The 23,552-nt window shown below is 41.9% G+C and overlaps 1 long non-coding RNA gene across 1 annotated transcript; it reads right to left on the minus strand.

Annotated features, from left to right (window-relative positions):
* Positions 1-645: 645 nt before the first annotated feature.
* Positions 646-6,904, minus strand: LOC147357013 (uncharacterized). Its single transcript, XR_015143718.1, has 3 exons — positions 6,768-6,904; positions 3,720-3,840; positions 646-967 (listed from the first exon to the last, which is right to left on the minus strand). It is a non-coding gene; the product is annotated as an uncharacterized LOC147357013 (long non-coding RNA).
* Between the last annotated feature and the right edge of the window lie 16,648 nt (positions 6,905-23,552).

The raw sequence follows: 23,552 nt of genomic DNA on the forward strand, positions 1-23,552 counted from the left end.
ACCAAAGTTCCTGTTCTGCCATAATCTGTCAGAAATGGCAGAATAAGGGGTGCTGATTTTAAGATTCATTCAGTCTTCCCTGGTGGCTCAGACAATAAAGAATTCACCTGCAATCCAGAAGACCTGGGTTAGAACCCCGAGCCAGGAAGATCCCCTGAAGAAGGAAATGACTAACCACTCCAGTATTCTTGCCTGGAGAATTCCATGACAGAGGGCCCTGGCAGGCTAGTTCATGGGCTCACAAATTGCTGAAATCAACTGCATGAGTTATCTGCACACATATATAAACATATATAGTGGTTTTTGTGTATTATAGTTGGTAGCCACTAGCGAGATGTGACTGCTATAATTTGCTAAAAAACATGTTATACATGTGTCAAAACACTTGTGATTTCAGGTTGGTTAGCATGAAGGTGAGAGCACTAATGGGTCTCTAGAAATGAGAGGTTGAGAACTCTTTCAGCATCCCTATCTTTAGGTTTGCAACTGAGATCAGTGTCTTACTGAAGGGCTCTGACTGCACAGAGCACAGATGACTGCCACCTGCTATCCACAGTGGGGTGTTGCAGGAAGGGGACCCCTTCCAGGGCCCAAAACTGAGCTGTTTTCTAATACTCAGAAATGAATAGTCTGAGGAGACACACGTGCTGACAAAGCAAGAGATTTTATTGGGAAAGGGCACCCAGGTGGAAGGCAATAGTGTAAGGGACCCCAGAACAGCTCTCACACATGATTGCTGTCTTAGGTGTTATTTGGTTTTATGGCGATGGGATTAGTTTCCAGGTTGCCCTTGGCCAATCATTCTGACTCAGAGTCCTTCCTGGTGGTACACACCTTGTTAAGCCAAGATGGATGCAAGAGAGTAGGATTCTGGGAAGTGGTCAGGCATGTGTGTCTCCTTTTGACCTTTCCCGAGCTTTTCCAGTTGGTGGTGGCTTATTAGTTCCATGTTCCTTAGCAGGACCTCCTGTCGTAAAACAATTCATGCAAATGGTTACTGTGGGGCCTAGCTAGGGTGGGCGGTTTCAATCAGTGTGCTTACCCTAACAGCTCCCCACTGAGAAGCGTCATACTCAAGATACTTCGTGGGAATTGGGGCCGAGGTCTCTTTCTTCTGTAATTTCTTCCTGCTGTGCATGGGTGTAGGCCCGCCTAGCAGAGCAGAAGTCTCTCTCTACCTGATCTAAGCCAAGGTATTTTTTGCCTGAAACCAGCATTCACCCTTGTAATAACAGCAATTTAGTTTGAAACTGTTGGCTCCTCTCAGAGATGAAATAGGAGACCTAACAGGATGGTAATCACTGGTCCCCAGAAACAGGAGGCAACATTTGGGGTGAGGGCTACAGGATTTGTGACCTTTTTTTTTTTTTTTTGATTGATTGCTGGTGAGGCAAAAGAGCTGTGCCCCAGGAATCTTGTGTTTAGTCTGAAGTTATCATCCTCCACCTAGTTTGGGGCTCTAGTTCTGTAGAAGAACTCAAAGACATTGTTATGCTTATTTCTTTGAGTAGGAACCAGGACCCTGTCTGGAGGCTGTACCACCATTTGATTGTTTCTCCTGTTTCTGTATCCCCTCCCTTCCCTGATGAGCAATCATTTGAATCCACCCTTTGGAGCTCAGGGAAGGTCAAGGAGGCTGAATGAAGCCTATATCCTACAGACAAGAAATGGAGAACACAGAACAGATCTGTACTCCAGAGCCCCACAGAGTTCTGCTCAGTTTTAATTTAGGGAACGAGGCAGCCATGATTGTGATAACTTCCTGTGAAAATGGGGCATAGGACTGCCTCAGCCTGGAGAATAGACACCGACTTGGAAGTATTCCTGAGTTCCAAGTTCTAGATCTCAGTCTTGTACGATTAAAATCTCAATCCCTTGGTCTGCTATTTTGGTGCAACAGACCCAATTAGAAGTAGTTGGAGGAGTGATAACTGGAATTTAGTAGACAAAATAAATCTCATTTCTTTTTAGAAGTATAGGCCTGAAACCCAGTCTGAACCTGGCACTTCAGGGAGACATGTAGCCAGGTAGCCAGTTTCCTAGTTTTATAAAAAGTAAGGTTGCAGTTACTAGCTTCCAGCATACATTGTTTTGAGAATGGTGGCATCCAAGCTGGACATGCCTCAGAAATCTCAAGTGTTTAGCAAGACAAGGTCTAATCTGAAAGTACACCCATAGCATCACCTAGTTATTTCCCAAGATGTCTGAACTGTAGCTGCTCTATTTGGACTTTTAATTGTAAATTTTTCCTTAATAGCCAAAGCAGATTTCACTGTTAACGATGTCGGTGTTTCTCTAGGTATGAAAAGATGTAAGATTTGGGACTCATAAAGTCTTTTCTTGAAAAGATCTATCTGAAGGCCTGTTCTGCCAGTTTTTCCCCAGAGCACAGAGTGCCTCATTCCTGATTTTCATCCTGAACTCCTTTCAGGGCAATTGAAGGTCAGCAGTGGCAGTGGCCATGATTTAATCTTTGTAGATGTAGATGGCAAGTGTCAGTTTTCAGTTGGCAGAGCCCCCATTGCTCATAAACTTGACCATGATTCTGAGGGGTGCATTTCTTCACCATTTTATCCCATGGTGCTGAGAATGTCCATTCTCAGGTTTGGCAAAGATTTTGTTGACAGGCCATTCAATGTGCTGTTACTGGACTAGGCCATAAAACAGTATCCAAAATTCTCTGGACCACCTGTCTTACTAGCCTCTTGGTCCAGAACAACATTCCCTCTTGTTGCCTCTTCCCATATCTAGAGTTACACTGTTACCATCATCAATCTCATATGGAACTATATATTATTTTATCAGACGCCTCAGTCACACATTTAGCAGTGTAAGAAACAGCAATTTTGTAAAACAGCTATTTTTTGTTTAATTGTGTAAAACACAATTAAAATTGTGAAATACAAATAACATAGCCAGCAGTATTAGTAAAGTCACAAGTAAGACTTAAGAGCTTCCATTAGATGTAGCCCAGTATATCCCAGGTCATCTGACTTAGTCTACTCTGTACGAATCTTTATCTTCCAGGGAAATTATATATTGGCACTGTCTATAAGGCACATAGGCCAGTTTTCTAGTATTACTAGACTGATTAACCTTAGTATGATTTAATTGTTTCCAACATAGAGGAGACTTTAAACTTAAATTACCATAACCTGGAGTTATCTATACAAATCCATCCCATAATTGTGGGAGATGTTTTCCTCCTTTGCTGAAACTTTGCTTGTTGCTCTGATTGAGTTTGAGTGATAGAAGAAAGCACAAATTTATGGCCAGAGTCAGAGCAGGCATTATTAATTGACCTGGTGAGGGGATCCCATCTAGTAATATCACAGTGACCTGAATATGACGATAATTTTTTTTTTTTTCTAAGTAAATTTTCTCAGGGCCAACCAGTTAGAGCCTTGTAGTAATTTACCAAGGTAATCCAGAACTAGATACAGGTAATTGGCCACATACCCAACAATTGGATTGATTTCTAAAACTAGCATAGGATCAGGTCTATGATAGAAAAGCATTTGATTTATATGCAGAGGTCTAAGAAGTCAAGAAAACATTATAAACGATCATGTAGTTTCTCCTGTTTGAGCATCATTTTAAGGTGAGATCAGGTCAGCTGTCTTCTCTATAGACCAATCTAGTGTAAGGGCCTTTGGAAGTGGGAATTAATCTAAAAGTTAATTTCCCTTCAGTTTCGTGCATGAGCCAGTTAAGAGTACCTGATAAAAACGTCCTTCCATCCAGGTTGGAGACAGTCCCTTAAATTATGTCTTTTTCCAGTTCTTGATGCAGGTCATTGAGGCATCTGATCTTCATCCAAATGTAGATTACTGAGATAAGCTTCAGAAACAAACTTAGAGTGTTCTTTACAAATTCAATTAAATTTTACATTAATATCACATAACAGCAAAGAACTATCCAAGAAATGAATCTTACTAGATGCAGACCTCCTTTAACAAACTTGGATTTAGCATATATTGAAACATCTTTTTCTCCCTAAAATTACCCTCATTTTTATCATATATAACCAAATTAAGGCTAGTTTGTTTGCAAAATAGGTCTGTTCCCACTAATTTTGGTCTGATGATTTATATAACCATGATTGATCACAGACTTTTTATTTTGCTGAAACATTTATAGAGTCTCAGACTGAACTTTCAAAATAAAACAGGGCTGGGAAACTCACACCAAAGGCTTATCACAGATTTTGCCTAACAAATCTAGGTGAATTCTTCCCTTTTTAAGGTCTCAAAAGTTCCTTGAGATTTTTGTACCTTTTAGTGAGATAATCTTCCTAACTCATTTGATAAACTGGAAACCTAAGAGTTTCCAATTTCTGGAGGAGTCAGATAGAGAGAAAATATAACTGTTTGGCTTATAATATATAATTTTACCAAAGTATTGTCATAATTAGTTTGAGAGGAAGATTTTCCCTACTCCCAGAAAATGTAAGATTCAAACCCGTAATTTTTCAGATACAAACCATAAAAGTTATAAGCATATTCGCTAGTTCATTCAGTCCTTTTGTTAACTTTTGTGAAGTCATCAGGTTTTCCATTAGTATACCAGGACATATAAGGATGTTAAAGTGAAGTGAAGTTGCTCAGTAGTGTCCGACTCTTTGCGACCCCGTGGACTGTAGCCCACCAGGCTCCTCTGTCCATGGGATTCTCCAGGCAAGAATACTGGAGTGGATTGCCATTTCCTTCTCCAGGGGATCTTCCCAACCCAGGGATCGAACCCAGGTCTCCCGCATTGTGGGCAGGCGCTTTAACTGCTGAGCTACCAGGGAAGCCCTAAGAATGTTAAGAACAGATATAATTTCTAGGATCTCTGTATCAGTAATTTTACCATACATTGTAACATGAGTGGATTTATTACTCATTTGATAATCTCTTTCATGTAATTTAACCAACCAAATAAACACAGTTTAATATCTCTCTTTGGGATGTTTCAGGGGCCCTCTGAAGCACCCCAAAGTTAGCTAGAGGTCAAAGGAACTTCAAAAGAATTCGATTTAGTAAGTTTTATTGAAAAGATCAATTAAAAAGGTTTAGAACATTTGGTCAGATTTAGTCAATGTTGATGGGTGTATCATTTAGCTTGCTGATATGTCACAGTGGGCATAAATACCAAGGCTCAAGGTCTAGTGAAAGTCAGCTCCGCCATCTTGGACCTAGTTGGCTCTAACCAGTTTTCTTATGCTTGTGTCATTCGTAACAAAACCCATTTATCTAACTAATTGTAATCCAATTTTAGAAAATCTTGGTCATGCATAACTCTTTTTAGCATTTTTTCATTCTGTTTTTTTTTTTTTTACTGAAAACACACTTCCTACTTTTCTTTAGCAACCAAGAACTAACTTTCATATTAGCATTTTATAGATTGGCCAGCATAAATACCAGTGATAGTCTCTAAAACCCTTGCTTTCTTAGAACATTTTAGGATGGCACCAAACATTATTCATTTATAGCTCCGAATCTCTTTGTTTCTCTGTAAAACAAAATTAGTGTTTAGTAGTAAATGCTTCAAAATCTTATTTTATTTGGAAATGATCTAACTATTCAATAGACTTTCAACACTTCGTTTAGCACAACCCTTAGAAATTCAAGTTATGCCCATCTGGAGAGAATATTTTAAACAGATATTTCTAAAGAATAATTATTCCTAATAGAGTTTATCCAAAAGCTCATATCTCATTTACATTTTTTTTAGAAGTTTCTTCACTAGAGGTAATTTCCCTATTGACAAACTTGTAACAGATACAATATTTAGCTTACTAGGTACAGTGAAAATATTCTACTTAATGTTAATTACTCTAAGACATGTTTATATTAGACAGGTCAAGAAACAAACATTAATATCAGGTATTTAATACTGAATATTTCCCACTTCACATGAAACTAGAATTTATTGTTTAATTTAGAATTATTTGATTTGTAAGGACTTACTTTTCTTTAAGCCAATTAAATACAGCTCATTTACAAATTAACCTCACAAATACTATCCAGAGACAAAGACATGCCAAGACATATTTAGACAGACACAATGCAAGATCTAGCTTTATTTTCTATGCTTAGTCATGAATTGGATATTACAATATAAAGTTTACTAGTTTATAAAAAACAGTTGGAATAGATAATACTTTTAAAGTCTTTTCCCCTTTTTTCCTCAGTCTCAGGAGTTAAAGATGGTCTAGATAAGTGTTCCCGAGAACAGAGCCAGAGCCCTGGTCTCAAGGCACAGGGAAATAAAATCAAGTTCTAACAAAATTGCAGCAGTGTCCTCATCAGACACTCCCTTAAATACAAGAAAACAGTCTCTCAGAAAACCTCCTATACAGACACAGAACTTCAGATCCAAGTGCGAACAGAGTAAAGGAAAATATCTCAGGTCTTCAAAGATTTCAAAGGAAGGAAAGGAAGCCAGGTTGAAAGAAGGGGGAGGAGGCAGGAGAGGGGGGCAAAAGGGGTGGCCTTACAGACATCTCCTGCCACCTGCAGACACCCAGGCCTGGGCCTCCAGAGAAGGGAGGACTGGAACTCGGCCCTACCAGAAATCAGACCAGAACGGAACCAGAATTCAACTTCTCTGCCAAGAGGAGGTGATCAGTCTCCAATCCTCAGCTCAGGCTGAGGCCCTTCGATCATCACATTCCTGTGTCCAGGACCGGGGGACTAGTAAAAAGGGGAAGGATAGGAAGGGTTAAGGAGAGTAGAGAGAGAGAGAAAAGGGGAGAGAGGTCAATAAAGTCTCTTGTTCTTTACCGGTCGTGGCACTCTGGTCAGTTGTCCTCATCAGGAGACCAGGGACAAAAAGGTCCCAGTTGCGGCTGCTGGGTCTGGTCCATTGGCAGGCAAGCTGGCCCCTGAGTACCCCCAAGTGGTCAGGATGTCAGTTGCAGTGAAGAAGAGTCCCCGCCAGACTCGCCATTTGTTGCAGGAAGGGGGACTCCTTCCAGGGCTCGAAACTGGGCTCTCATCTAACACTCGGAAATGAATTGTCCAAGGAGACATACGTGCTGACAAAGCAAGATATTTTATTGGGAAAGGGCACCCCGGTGGAGAGTAGTAGGGTAAAGGACCCCAGGAGAACAGCTCTGCCACATGGCTTGCAGTCTTGGGTTTTATGGTGACGGGATTAGTTTCCGGGTTGTCCTTAGCCAATCATTCTGACTCAGAGTCCTTCCTGGTGGTGCACGCCTTGTTCAACCAAGATGGATGCCAGAGAGAAGGATTCTAGGAGGTGGTCGGACATGTCGTGTCTCCTTTTGAGCTTTCCCGAACTCTTCCAGTTGGTGGTGGCTTATTAGTTCCTTGTTCCTTAGCAGGACCTCCTGTCGTAAAACAACTCATGCAATTGGTTACTGTGGTGCCTGGCCAGGGTGGGCGGTTTCAATCAGTGTGCCTCCCCTAACAACTCCTCCCTGAGAGACTTCATACTCAAGTTACTTCTTGGTAATTGGGGCGCAGATCTCTTTCTTCTATAACTTCTTCCTGCTGCGCATGGGCGTATGCCTGCCTAGCAGAGCAGAAGTCTCTCTCTACCTGATCTAAGTCAAGGTATTTTTTGCCTGAAACCAGCATTCACCCTTGTAATAACAGTAATTTAGTTGGTTGGGTGGGGTCTGGGACCTGGCTCTGCAACTGCTGCCAGCTGAGACCTGCCTCCTCAGCCAGGGCCGTGCACTGGTGGGAGGACGCAGACTGGGTGCTGGATGGATGCCCTCCTGAACCCGAGAAGGATAACCTGCCCGCCCAGGACCCCTCCTCCTCTCCTGGGCCTGGACCTGGGAGGTAGAAGGTGGTGCCTTGGGACCTGACCCTGTCTTGTCAGAACTGAGCGTAGCATTTGCTTTGCAGGAACATCATGACCTGACCATGACCTGACCTCAAGAACAAAGTCTCTGACCCCAGAAGTAACCAGGCCACTTCTTCAGCTTCCCTAGAAAAGGGCTTTGCTGAAAGCTTTCTGGGAGCTCAGGTTTTTTTGTTTGTCCTTTCTCCTTGTTTGGACCTGAAGTAAGGCTTTCTCTGCTCCAGGCTCCTGAAGGTTTGGTACTGCTTGGCTTCACTGTGTGTTAGGAACACACACTTGTGATCAGTACCAAGATGATATTCTAATCAAGAATAGAATATCTTTTTATTCTCAATGTGTTAGCTTCGTCCCGCTTCAACCTGAAATGCTATCAACAACTTGGGGGCAGGTCATTTTCTCTCATATAAATTATTTTCTGAATCAGAGAGGAATGTGTGAGCCTGAGATTCAGTTTTTAAAATAAAATGCTTGCTCTGAAAAGCCAAACTTGACCATAGAAACATACTTTCTGGACAGTACCCATTGGATTCACCTTGTCCAGAGTCCAGTTCACTCTGAAAGTTCTGTGGTGTATCATTGCCATGGTAATGTGGTAATGCACATTTTGCATTCTGTACCAAGTGCCAGTTAGTGAGCTGAGAGAGGTTCATGTAAGGTGTCAAGTGAGAAGGGCTCACCTTCAACCTTGAAAGTTTGAAAATGGGTAATCTGAACTGTTGTTCTGGAGGTAAGTCCTCACTGATCCTCTGAAGGTTGTTCCTTCAAATGGGCTGGTTAACTTTTACTAATGAATTTTCCTCATCTTTTTTTTTTTTTTCCTTTTCCATCACTCTAATTTATCTGCAGAGTTATAAATATGTCTTATAGTTTTTTTATTCCTTGTTATATTTTGACTCTTCTATCTGGTGACTGCCTTAATTATCTTCCTAAATTTAGAAGAATGTACAATTTCCCAGTGCCAGTTTTGTACACGTCCTACCAGAGAACAAATGGAAAGACGTGAAGCAGGAAAACCGTGAGGTCTCCCCTACAATGGACATTATAGGAAAAGGGAATTACAGCTCAACACTTCTAAATGTAGCTTCCCAAATCTACAGGTACTAGCAGTGTAAATCCAGAGACTTTTAAAAAGGAAAAAACCTGGGATTTACTTGTGGGATTTCTATGGGTTGATGTGGACAAGATCACTGTTTGGCTGTTGCCAGGGAGTTTGGTGAGATGGGGCAATGCTGTCGGGTTAGTAGGACAAACATTTGGTCACTGAGGGAAGGAGGGTCTCTCTGCTGATCCTCAAGAAGAATCTTGGGTTGTGGTCTCCAGGTTGTGAGTATGGAGATGATTTTCAAAAAGAATTTGGGGCTCTACTGTCTTCCACTACAGGGTCTAGAGCATGATAAGGAGTTGATAAGAGTCAGAATTTTAGTGAGGGCAGACTTAAACTCCTGCCCATTCTTACATAGTGCCAGGTCCAAGCTGCTCAAATAAGTGTTCAGATCAGCTGTGAGACTTTGAGCATCACAGACGTAATTAAGCCACCAAAGCCCAGCACAGATGGCCACCTCCCCAGTTAACTCACATTAACTGCTCATCCAGACTTGGTCAGTAGAAGGGAAGCTAATTCCTTGTACAGCCATCATGTAGCCTTTGGTTTAGAAGGTTCTGAGCTCTGAGAAACTTGGTGACCAAACAGACACAGTACAGGATTCCATACCTTGTAAGGGCACCAAAGTAGAGGGAGTATATATTGTATATATGTATATATGTAGAATGATAAGTGACCAGTAACTTTAAGCTTAGTTACTGGTCCTTGTAACAACAATGACTGATATTTAAGAAGCCTCTGTCCATCATCCAAATATTAACCTTAGAATTTAAGATTCCACTCACATCATGAGAAGTCAATACAATAAGGTTTCGTCCATTAATTATTTTTAAAGCTTCAGGTCGATGCCCCAATTACTCTTAGGCAATGGGCCACCCGCGTGAAATTACATCTAATTCTCTGCTTAGATAAGCACTAGGTTACTGGTGAGGCCCTCGGAGTTGTGTCAAAACTCCCAAGGCCATACCTTTTCTTTCAGTGATAAACAAATTAAATTCTGATCCTGTGGACAAACTCAAAGCTGGAGCTTGCAGGAGAGCAGTATGAAGAACTTTAAAAGCCTTTTGAGTATCTGGAGACCAAACCAGTTTGTCGGTTTGAGCTTGCTGAGTTTCAGCTATAAGTTTATATAAAGGCCCGGCAAGTTCCCCATAACCTGGAATCCTAATGCAACTGTAGCCTGTGATTCCTCAAAATCCTCTCAGTTGTCTTAAAGTCATAGGTAGGGGATGATTTAGTATAGGTTTAATTCTCTAGGGACCTATGGCCCTAGTCCCTTCTGATATGATTAGGCCCAGCTATCTAACAGATTCTTGACAAAGCTGAGCCTTTTCTATTGATGCCTTGCAACCGCCGCCTGCCAGGAAGTTTAAGAAAGCTCCTGAGGCTCGTGAACAAGCTTCCTCTGTCTCAGCACAGAGCAGAATATCATCTACATATTGTAACACCACCGCTTCACAGCTATTAAAGTGTTGAAGATCCCGTGACAAACTTTGTCCAAATAAGTGAGGACTGTCACAAAATCCCTGGGGCAAAACTGTCCGGGTCAACTGAGAAGCTGGCTGCGTAGGGTCTTCAAAGGCAAATAGAAATTGACTTTCCTCTGCCAAAGGCACTGAATAGAAAGCATCTTTCAAATCAATTACTGAGAAATATTTGGCTCATTCAGGCATTTCAGACAATAGAGTATAAGGATTAGGCACCATGGGGTGTAAAGAACTACAGCCTCAAATTTATTATTAAATCTTGAACGTCTTCATTTACCATTTGATTTCTTTATACCCAAAATAGGAGTGTTGCATGGACTGTTACAGGGAATTAATAGTCCCTGCTCCTTTAAATTTTCAGTGATGGGTTTTAACCCTTCTTTAACCTCAAGTTTCAGTGCATACTACTTCTTATGTGGAAATAAGTGCAGGTCTTTGAGCTTGGCAACTACAGGAACAGCAGTTTGTGCTCGACCCACTGATTTTCCATCAGCCCACACTCTAGGATTTACATTTTGTTCAATTAAAGGGAGAGAAAGGGAGGGCTCCATATTCATGAAAACAGAAGCATGGACCTTGCTCTGTATATCCCTCCCCAAATGCAGTGAGGGAGACCTGGCATGATCAGAAACTCGTGTGAAAATAGCACAGTCTCAATTATAGCTTAAAGAACAAGTGAAATAATACCTTTTGGCTCATCCAGACAGTCCCATTATGGAAGCGGATTGGGAAGAAAGTGGGCCAGGGGCTTCAGTAAACACAGAGTAAGCTGCCCCAGTGTCTAAAAGGAAATCGACGGATTGGCCCCCCAAAGTTATTAATACCCAGGGTTCCTCAGGTGTAATTAGGACGGGAGCTTGTGTGGGGACTGCATGGGCAACTTCAGTCCTGATTGTCTTGAGAGTCCGACCCCTGAAACCTACGCATCTGGGGGCAGTCTCTCTTTCAGTGTGGTCCTTTGCAGATCGGACATGGAGCAGGGGGCAGCTTAGATGCCTGAAGGCAATCCCAACTGAGGTGCCCCTCCTTTCCACAGTAATAGCAAGCCCCTCCCTTTTCACCTGGGTCCCTCTGCGCATTTTTCTCAGGCTGTTTCAGGATGGTTCTTACAGCCATTATGAGGGCTTCCACCTGTTCCTTTTTCTGCCTTTCTTTCTATTCCTAATATTCCCTACCATAATAGACTGTCTGAGCCAGTTTTAACACATTATCTAAAGACTGATTTGGTCCACACACCCGTTTTAATAGCTTATGGTGGATATCTGGAGCCAACTAAGTGAGAAATCTATCTTTTAACATCACTTTTCCCTCTTCACTTTTGGGATCAATCTTAGTGAATCTGTGAAGGGCTTCTCTCAGTTTATCTAGGAATTTACCAGGAGCTTCCTTCTCCTACTGTTCTATGTTTGCCAATTTGCCACAGTTTAAAGGCTTAGGACACGCCTGCTTGAGTCCTTCAAAATACACCTGACAAAATGACTCTGATCCCATCTTCCTTTAGCTATGTTGTAGTCCCAATCTGGTTCTATAGTTGGGACTGCCTGATTCCCAGTGGGGAGGGCGGCTATCTTGTCCTCCCTCTCCCCTACTGATTCATTACCAAGCCATTCATCTCCATAAGCAACAGCTTTTCCCAAAATTTGACTCTGAGTCAGGAGTCAGTGTTTGTTCCAAGATATACATCACATCCTTCCAAGTAAGGTCATAAAGCAGAGTAACACCTTTAAAAGCTCTAATATATTTTTCTGGGTCCTCTAAATAGTCCCCTTGATTCTTGGTATTTCTTGGTAAGAAAAAGGCTTATTAACTTGCATAGACTGATTATTTTTCCTAGTGAGTGCTTCATGAAGAGCAACTGCTTGTGTGGCTGTTCCTCAGTCTCTCTGGCTGCTCTGTGCATATGATCCCAGGGATAGACTGGAGAAACCTGATTTTCTTGATCTCTTTGTCTCTTGTCCTCCATCTCATCTAGCAAAGTAGGAGGATAGGAGGGAGCTAAAGGAGTCACACCCAAACCCATACCCTTAGGACACAAGTCTGGCATATTTCAAAGAGAGAAAAAGGGCAACACATATGCTACTTCTACCCATTACCCTTGTTTTCTACAGAACCGGTCTAATTGTAAAACAGTATTCTACTTAAGAGACCCTCCAATTGGCCACCATTTGCTGTTCTCCAGTGGCTACCGTGGTCATGCAGTATCACATAGGAAGAACAGGTGTGTCTTCTTTAAGCCCTGGGAATCAAATCTATCCTATTTTTTCAGGATACAGTTCAAAGGAGTGAGGCTGGAATTGTTAACTCCCATCTGTAAGAGAGAAAAAAGTGACCAGCGCCATCTTTCTACCAGAGGCGTCCCTCCCTGCTCTAGATGGGGATGTAGACAGACTTTACACCAAGCTTTTCTTTCCTGGTCAGACTTAGTCGGTCCCTTACTGTTGAAGGCACCGTACTCATCCCTCCAGGTTCTACCGCCGAGATTGAGTGGGGATGCACCAGGGATAGACCTGATGGCATCCCTGACTGACGTCCAGCTCTTCACCATTAAACTTTGCTTGCCTCTGATGCCACCTGGGGTGAAATTAGAGTAACCTTCCACGAAAAGACACCAGGATTCTTGGCCTCCAGTTGAGAATTCAATCCAGGGCCAGAGATGAGGCTTGATCACTCAGAGCTTTTGTGCAATAGAGTCTATAAAAGTTTAAAAGGGATAGAAAAAGCTTCTGACATAGACATCAGAAGGGGGCAGAAAGAGTACCCCCTTGCTAGTGTTAGCAATGGAGTTATATACTCTCCAATTAGTTACGACAGGGAATCAAAAGAATGCCTGGAAGTTGTAAAGACCTCACTAGACCTACTCCTATAATTTACATTTTAAGATAACAGGATTAGCCAAAAGGTTTTTTCCAGAGACTGTCCTCAAGCAGGACACATTATTGTTATATAAGGAATGTAGAGGGAAAGAGGGAAAAAAAACTTGTCCTTTTTCTTCCTTGAGAATTCCAGACCCCTCTCTCCTTGGGGACACCCAGACTTCTTATCAAACTGCCTAGGAAATGACTCTCTCACAAGGTCGTGGGCAGAGACTCATGGAGACAGTGAGCACTTGGAGGAGGCACAGCCTCATTCCTGGTCACATGTAGACAAGTTGAGGGTGGCAACAGGATTTTGGAGGTCAGAGACCCACTTTTTCACTGAAGCATAAAACACTGAGGTCCTGGGAGGACCCTGGAGACAAGGACACCAGGGGCCCAAGTCCAGGCTCTGAGGAGCACAGGGTCCCCTGGTCACATCCTGACTCTAAATTGCCCTTTTACTTTCTCACAGCCACTCCACATGACTGCTGCCCACCAACACCAGAAAACAGTATGGCAGATAACGAAGAATTAGAGAAGAAGAGCAAGAATATGGAAATCATTTATTTCTTCTTTCATATCTCGTTTTTTTTTTTTTTTCTTTTCTTTTTTTCTGATCCACAGACTCTTCCTTGTAACCTATTCCCATCTCCTCTTTCCATCTTTTTATGATTATCATTCTGCAGGACCAGGTCTCTTATAGGCAACTGGGTTCCTGGGACCTTATATAAAATATATGAAATCTGTCTGCAGCCCTCTTCCCCCACTTTCTTAGCATCGTCCTCACTCCTGACCTCAGGTTGGCACCCTTGAATCTGGCTTTGTCACCGTGAGTGGCCTGAGCAGGAGTTGAGGCTGGAGTCAGTAGGTCTGGACCCACACAGCTCAATGGGCCCCATAAAGTCTGCACTGCCCTGGGCTACCGCATATGGTTGCTTTCCTGCCCTGGAAGGGCTTGGACCTGCCCGACTGATCTCTTCCTTCTAGATGTCAGAAAACTCTCTGTTAATCTTTTTGAGGAATGCTTTTGGAGATGTCATTGTTCTTTCCTGGTGCCTCGAGGTTAAAGCATCTGCATGCAATTTGGGAGACCTGGGTTTGATCCCTGGGTTGGGAAGATCCCCTGGAGAAGGAAATGGCAACCCACTTCAGTATTCTTGCCTGGAGAATCCCATGGATGGAGGAGCCTGGTGGGCTACAGTCCATGGGGTCCAAAGAGTTGGACACAACTGAGCTACTTCACTTTCACTTTCACTTTGGGGATGTCATTGATGATGATGAAGACCTGGATGAGCAAGTGTGAATGAAGGGCATGGCATGAAAAGGTGAGGCTGAAGAGGGCACATGTCCCTCTTTTTTTCTGAGGATATACACAGACAGGCAGATTCACAGTGATACTATGTGGTTTCAACACATGCTCACCTCCAAACACCCTCCTTCACACAATCCCACACCATCTAAATGATGCAGTTGCTTCTGGAGACGCCAGAACTGGGCCAGTACTTTTTTCTGGGAGGTCAATTTCTAGGTCTCACCACCTGTAAGAACCAAAAATCAGGGCTCCTCCTCAAATTGATGCAGCAAAGGGCCCCACCTTCACCAATTAGATTGTATCTGAGCAGAGGGATGTATATCCCTGAATATGAAGAAATCTCTTTGGCTGTTTCATAAACCTGTGATGAGAGATGAGAAAAAAAGTGTGAGGGTGTCAGCATCTTTTATTCTCTGCACTAAGTCTTCTCTTCTGATTTTTCTTCTCAGAAAACTAAAACTCCTTAAGTCAATGGCCTCAAAAGAAAACAGAAAGGCTCCCGTGTTAAAAAGGGTGGCCTATTTCATGTAAGATCTCTGTTTCCATTTGAACAACAATTACAAAATTCTTTTCCAAGAGGAAAAATTTCTGCTGAGGAAAGTACCTACTGTTATACAGTAGTAACTGATGCTTTCGTTTTAAAATGTCCTTTGGAATCAGCTCTGTGTTGACAATTGATATACCTTAAATATTCTAGCAACCAAGTAAACTGTATGCATCAGTGATAATGTACATTGTCAGACTACTATAATTGTATTCGACTGAATAAAATAAAAGAAGTGAAGCAACGGCCTTATTTCAGATAAACAGAGGTGACCATACCTTCAGGGTACTCAGTCCCTGTTCCTCATTCCAGCCCCGGGGGGGGTTCCTCCAGCAGATCCTCCTGGGGAAGTAGTGAGACACAGAGTAGCTGTCAGGACACTGGTGAGGCTGCTCACCAATCCCTCAGTGTTCTATTTTTCTTTTTTTTTTTTTTTGATGGGGACACAAGGTGGAGCGTATGCATGTGGGAGGTTAGTAATTATGGACTGAGCTACCACTGAATCATTCTCTTTGCTGGATGAAGGAAAGCAAAGGAGAGGAGCAGGAAAGAAATGAGCTACAGCTTCTGCATATTAACCAGTGATAACCTAACAGATGGGGAAAAGAAACACTAAAATGCGTGTCAGCTTTCAATGATAGAGACCCATGACCCTCCTGTCTGTTGAGCTGCAATTCCCTTATTGTGCAATGTCCAATGTTGGGGAGACCTCATGGTTCTCCTGCTTCTGTTCTTTCCATTTTTGTTTTTATGGAAGAGTGTGTACAAAACTATCACAAGGAAATTGTACATTTTTCTAATTTAGGAAGATATTTAAGGTGGCCATTTGACAGCAGAACCAAAAAATATAAATTAAGGAATAAAACAAACTATAAAATACATTTATATCTCTGTAAAGTGATGGAAATGAAAAAAAAATGAGTTGATGTATGGCAAAACCAATACAACATTGTAAAGTAATTAACCTCCAATTAAAATAAATTTATGTTAAAAAAAAAAAGGAAAAACAAGTCAGTAATAGTTAACCAGCCCATTTGAAGAAACAGCCTACAGAGGATCAGTAGGAACCTCCCTCCAGAACAACAGTTCAGGTTGCCCATTTTCAGTCTCAAGGTTGAAGGTGAGCTCTTCTCACTTGACACCATATGTGAACCTCTCAGCTCACAAAGCGACACCTGGTGCAGAATGTGCATTATCACATTACAGTGGAGACGATTCATCACAGAACTTTCAGAGTGAACTGGACTCTGCACAGGATGAGTCCAACTGCTACTGTCCAGAAACTCTGTTTCTATGGACAAACTGGGCTTTTCAAAGTAAATATTTTTTTTTCAACTAAGGAATCCTAGGTACATGGATTCCTCTCTGATTAAGAAAATAATGTATATGAGAGAAAAAGGCCTGCCCCCCAAATACAGTTGTTTGTGAACGTCTCAGGGTGAAGAGGAACAGGGCTAACATGTTGACAAGAAAATGTATTCCTGTATATATATCATTTCTATTCATTTCTAAAATTTCTAAGTAACCAGATATTTCTAGATCAAATAATTCAAAATATGTTCCAGTTGAAATAAAAAGCATTAATTGAAATTCAATTGCAAAATGTCATATTCTTACTGTAAAATACATATACTTATCAAATTATGTAAATCCTTCTCTCCTCTACATATATTACTTCCTTTTCTCCAGATACATCTACATGTACAGACTTACTTATCTCTCAATCTCTGCCAATTCATTTAACAATTTATCTGTTATTGTGTGTAAAGCCTGGCTATTCACTGAACAAGTAACAAAAAACAATTCACTGTGTTTTCAGCTGTAGGTTAGGTGAAAAGTGTATTGTTTTTCTACATGAAGAATTTTAGACCACCCAAAACTCTAGGATTAAATGTGTGTTCTGGGTCACAATTCAACACCTAATCAATCCCCAATCTCATGGTCATGAACAGTGGCTACAGAATGATAAGTGACCAGCCCCCTAAAACACAGAAGCGAAAACTTTAAGAGAAAGATGAAAAAGTGAAAATGAAGTCACTCAGTCATGTCCAACTCTTTGCGACCACATGGACTGTAGCCTACCAGGCTCCTCTGTCCATGGGATATCCCAGGCAAGAATACTGAAGTGGGTTGCCATTTCCTTCTCCAAAAGCTGCCCCATTTAAAACAAACTACCCCATTAAAAGTTGCCGCATTTAAAACAAATAAATTCCATGCCCAAGGCATGGAATCCCGTATTGTGTGTGTACCTCTGTGTTCAATAACATCTGATTCTTTGGAACCCCATGGCTGGTAGCCCACCAGGTTCCTCTGTCCATGGGATTTTCAAGGCAAGAATACTGGAGTGGGTTGCCATTTCATTTCCAGGGGATCATCCCAACCCAGGGATGGAACTCATGTCTCTTGCACTGGCAGGCAGATTCTTTACCACTGAGCCATCTGGGAAGGCCAGGTATAGTACAAAGCCTTATCGTTACTGGAAAAAAAAAAAAAGAATGAAAGTGTTAGTAACACAATCACGTTGGGCTCTTTGCATCTCAGTGGACTGTAGCCAGCCAGTCTCTCTGTCCATGGGATTCTCCAGGCAAGAATACTGGAGTGGGTAGCCATTCCCCTCTCCAGGGGTCTTCCCAACCCAGGGATTGAACCTGTGTCTCTTGCATTGAAGGTAGATTATTTATTGTGTGAGCCACCAGGGAAGCCCTTCATTGCTGACTCAACTCACCTCACCTCCAAATATCTGAACTAACAGATTAAGTGCGTCCTTGATGAAGTAAAACAATAATTAAGATGGTGTCAAATTATTTAAAAGGATTACCCAACTGAGATATGAACCAAGTGTGGACTGTGAGGAAAGCTGAGCACCGAAGAATTGATGCTTTTGAACTGTGGTGTTGGAGAAGACTCTTGAGAGTCCCTTGGACTGCAAGGAGATCCAACCAGTCCATTCTGAAGGAGATCAGCCCTGGGATTTCTTTGGAAGGAATGATACTAAAGCTGAAACTCCTGTACTTTGGCTACTTCATGGGAAGAGTTGACTCAATGGAAAAGACTCTGATGCTGGGAGGGATTGGGGGCAGGAGAAGAAGGGGATGCCAGAGGATGAGATGCCTGGATGGCATCACTGACTCGATGGAAGTGAGTCTGAGTGAACTCTGGGAGTTGGTGATGGACAGGGAGGCTTGGCGTGCTGCAATTCATGGGGTCACGAAGAGTCGAACATGACTGAGTGAATGAACTGAACTGAAATGAACAATTTTAGTGCTTCCCAGCTTGATGGAAAATGTGTGTATGTGTGTCTGTGTGTGTGTATATATAAATAAGGAAACTGAGGAATAAAAATTAAAAAAAGAATTAGGGAATCTATTTTTTAATAGTATTTTAAAAGTATGTATTAAATTTGTTACAATATTGCTTAGTTTTTATGTTTTAGGATTTTTGGCTCCCAGGCATGTGGGATCTTAGTTCCTGACTAAAGACTGAACCCAGAACCCACTCCCCTTACTTTGGAATCCTAACCACTAGACTGCCAGGCAAATCCCTAGGGACTGTATTTTCAAATATATTGGAGGAATATAATTCAAAAAGAAATAAAGGACAGCAGTTCAGACACCCAATTTTAGAAGGAAATCAGAATGAAGCAGATTTCCCTTCTAGTTACCACCTGAGAACTCATGGTGAACGAAGAGCACATGAGTAAATGTAGGTACAACTCTTAGAAACATGTACGTCAGAGTGTCAGCACTATCTGATAGTTCCATTAATAAGTCTGGAAAAAATAACAGTACTTCCAGAGACAGCATCTAGAAGGCTATAGAATACGGAAGGAAGGAAAGAGATTTTAATATACATTCTGTTGTAACTTGTGAATTTTCCACAAGTGTGTTATTCTCGATGCTTTTAATATAAAATATTTTTATAAACTAAGCCCCATGTCATGGCACGTGACACCCACTTTGGTCCCAAGGTGAGGAATTCAGACAGGGTGCACTGGGGATGGCTATTTCTGCTCTAGGATGTTGGGGTCTCAGGAGAGGAGACTCACCAGTTGGGGTTGATACTACACTAGGAGCTGGACTCCACTGGAGGTGACGTCACTGCCACGTCTGCAGCTGAAGCTGGGCTTGCTGGCAGAGCTTCAGGAAGCCTCCCCACGAGGCCTGGGCTTCCTCCTAGAAGGCAGAACCACAGAGCTCATTGTGGGTGGTAAATGGCTCCAGCAGGAGGTTGACCTGAGTGGCTCATGGCCGTTTCAGGCTTAACTGTGGACATTACATAGTGTTGTTTCCAGGACATCTGTCAGTGATAAGTAAGCCCTCATTACTCTGTATCAACTCTTGTTAAAGGAAAGGGCCTAGACTCACATCTAAGTGGGTGAAACATAAAAGAAATTGTATAGGTGTTAAGATTTATACCTGTACATATCAGTTTAAAAATAATAGCAACACATGAAAGGATGCTCAGCATCATTAATCATCAGGGAAATGCAGATTAAAAAAACAAACAATGAGGTATACAAAAAACAAATGTTGGTGAGGATACTGAGAAAAGTGAATCCTCCCACACTGTTGGTGGGTATGTAAATTGCAACAGACACTACAGAAAACAGTATAAAGGTTCGTCAACAAAATAAATATAGAGCTACCATATGATCTAGCAGTTCTACTCCTGAGTATATATTTGAAGAAAACCAAAACCACTAGTTCAAAAACGTACATGAAGCCCACTGTTCAAAGCAGTATTATTCACAGCTGCCAAGATATGAAAGTAACCTAAGTATCCAGCAGCCAGTGAATGGATAAAGAAGATGTTATGTGTGTGTGTGTATATATTCACATATGTGTGTATATATATATATATACACACACACACATATATATTCACAGACATACAATAGAATACTGCTGCTGCTGCTGCTGCTGCTAAGTCGCTTCAGTTGTGTCCGACTCTGTGCGACCCCATAGACGGCAGCCCACCAGGCTCCCCCATCCCCGGGATTCTCCAGGCAAGAACACTGGAGTGGGTTGCCATTTCCTTCTCCAATGCATGAAAGTGAAAAGTGAAAGTGAAGTCGCTCAGTCGTGTCCGACTCCTAGTGACCCCATGGACTGCAGCCTACCAGGCTCCTCTGTCCATGGGATTCTCCAGGCAAGAGTACTGGAGTGGGGTGCCACTGCCTTCTCCAAATAGAATACTACTCATTCATAAGAATTAAAATATGCCATTTGTAGCAACATGGATAGACTTGGAAGGTATTATGCTCAGTGAAATAAATCAGAGAAAGACAGATACTGAATGATATCCCTTATGTGTGGAACATCAGCAACACAACAAACTAGTGAATGTAACAAAAAAGTGAAGCAGGCTCATAGAGAGAGAGACCAAACAAGTGGTTACCAGTGGTTATCATTTCTTTCTCCAGGGCACCTTCCCCACCCAGGACTTGAATCCTCATCTCCTGCATTGGCAGGCAGATTCTTTACTTCAGAAGGAAAGCCCAAGGAAGCCCACAGATACGTATGAAGATATATAAGTACATATGAAACTGAATCACTTTGCTGTATACCTGAAATTAATACAACATTGCAAATCAACTATACTTCAATAAAAGTTAAATATTAGTTCAAAAAATAAACACACTTTTAAATGGCCTACAGGTAATTTGACTCAAAGCAAAGTAAGCAATAATTTCAGTATCAGCATTTATATATCTCCATTACATAAGACTGTTCAAGTGACCCCTGCTCCCTTCCCACTATATGCTCCTACCTCTATCTCTAGTCTCAGGCCTCACTCTGATGTCAAACACTACACGTGCACAGCTTGCATTGTGGAGTCTGGGAGAAGGAAAATCCCAGTTTTATTGTTGAATAGCCATGCGAGTGTTCTGAACTTAATATTATCATCCGACACTTTTCTGTTGCAGTCTTAATTCTGTATCTACACAGAGAGAAAACCATGAGAGAACCCAAGGAGAAGGCAGTCATCTCAAAGTCAAGGATGGACTGCTCAAGAAAATCCAACTCGACCTTAAATCCCAGCCTCCAGAACATGAGAGAATAGTGTTCGGTCTTTTAAACAACCGGGTCTGTGGTATTTTGTGATGGCAGTCCTAGTAAACTAAGACAAGACTCTAAAATATCTTTGAATCTAAATTACTTTATTTATACAGCTTATAATTACAATGCATTGACTAACAAGTGAAATAATCTAGAGACAATGGTTTACATACCTATGAATTTTATTTTCTCTTTGTATGTTTTTCCTGTGACTTCCAATTCCAATGAACTACTCATTGAACTCATTCTCAGGGTTTCCCTGGTGACTCAGAGGTAAAGAAACCACCTGCCAAATCAGGAGATGTGATTTTGATCCCTGGGTTGGGAAGATCCCCTGGAGAAGGAAAAGACAACCCACCCCAGTATTCTTGCCTGGAATATCCCATGAACAGAGAGGCCTGGTGGGCTACAGTCCATGGGATCGCAAAGAGTCAGACACATCTTTGCACCTAAACAGCAAACTCAATCCCGTCAAGGTTCATCTTATACTTATAAGGGCAAAGAAAATGAGAAGAGAAAAAGTTAATAGTCCAAGGCATTTAGAGAAAGTTGGCTTGCATAAAATTTACAAAATATGACTCAAATAATTTCTTGTTTTATTTTTACTTTCCTCTCATTCTGGTAATACTATTCTTCATGAATATGTCTGTTAGAATATTATTGTTTTTGTTGAAATGAAAAATTTTGAAATGAATAACACCCTTAGAAATTCTTACAGTATCACAATGTAAGTAAATAGAAAATGAAAATGACTTCATCTTGTTGTATAAGCAATTAATGCATTTTGGTTTCCTATTTAAATGCCAATGTGTTGGGGCTCCCAAATCTTCTGCCTGGAACTTGTGAGTCATATTCAAGTGTGCCAGCAACTCAAGAGAAGGGATCTTTTTCTCCTGCAATCTGCCTCACTTCAGAGTCCCATCGACTCCTTATAGTGTTTTCTTGACAAAAAGCTGATAATCATGATTAATCCCTCACTTTCTTTCACTTCCCATTTCACATCTGCTAGTTCAACCTTCAGACTACCCACCCCACCTCCACCTCCACCAATTCTGAATCAAATCTCCCCTTGCATTAGTTCTTTTAAGTCCTTGAACCACAAACCATAGAAAGGATCAGACCACACACCTCAACTCTCCTCCAGCAAGGGGGCTTTGCCTCACAGAGCAGTCCCACACATGCTCTTTTTCTCCATCCATTTCCCCAATCCCCATTATCTCTAATTAAAGGTAGGGAGAAGAAAGGAACTGATATTACCTACATCTGGTGATTCTAGGCTAGCTCCCTTTTTAATTGTGTGTGTGCCCGTAGGGTCCACCTCTTTGCGGTCCCATGGAGTGTAGCCCACAAGGCTCTTCTGTCCCTGGACTTCTCCAGGCAAGAATACTGGAGTGGGCAGTTATTTCCTTCTCCAGGGGATCTTCCCAGCCCAGGGGCTGAACTTGAGTCTCTTGCTTCTACATTGAAAGGCAGATTCTTTACCTCTGTACCATCTGAGAAGCCCATCTTTACATACATGAAATTATTACACTCATTTCATAGACAATGAAACCAATGATTATCTGAACTACTTGTATAGCTCTGTGAATAAGTGTCAATTTAGCTAACTAGCAGCGACACTGGGATTCAAACCCAGATAAATCTGGGGCCAATTTCCACACCCTATCTGCATCATGCTGCCTTGAAGGCATTCTTTAGCACTTCTCATTGGCCTCCCTGGGATCCTAGAAAGACTGTTTTGGCAGGTAGTAAGAGGAGGTGTTTAGGAAGCAGAAAAAAAAAAGAATCTGAAGACCATATCTTCACATGTAAAAGAGAAATAAAATTTCTAACACAGAGAGTTCTTTAATGAAATCAAAAGTGAAAGTGAAAGTGGCTCATTGATGTCAGACTCTTTGTCACCCTATGGACTATACAGACCATGGAATTCTCTAGGCCAGAATACTGGAGTGTGTAGCCTTTCCCTTCACCAGGGGATGTTCCCAACCCAGGGACTGAACCCACGTTTCCCACATTGCAGGCAGATTCTTTACCAAATTGGCCACAAGGGAAGTCCAAGAATACAGGGGTGGGTAGCCTATCCCTTCTCCAGCAGATCTTCCCAACCCAGGAATGCAACTGGGGTCTCCTGCATTGCTGGTGGTTTCTTTACCAACTGAGCTCTCAGGCAACTCCAAGAATCAGATAAAGAATTTAGCACTGTTACTGCTGCTAAGCTACTGCTGCTAAGCTGCTGTTGCTAAGTCATGTCAGTCGTGCCCAACTCTGTGCGATCCCATAGACGGCAGCCCACCAGGCTGCCGTCCCTGGGATTCTCCAGCCAACAATATTGAAGTGGGTTGCCATTTTCTTCTACAGTGCATGAAAGTGAAAAG

This window comes from Bos grunniens, chromosome 16, assembly GCF_055505025.1.
Source record: "Bos grunniens cultivar Pamir isolate PY7600 chromosome 16, Bosgru_T2T1.0, whole genome shotgun sequence".
NCBI lineage: Eukaryota > Metazoa > Chordata > Mammalia > Artiodactyla > Bovidae > Bos > Bos grunniens.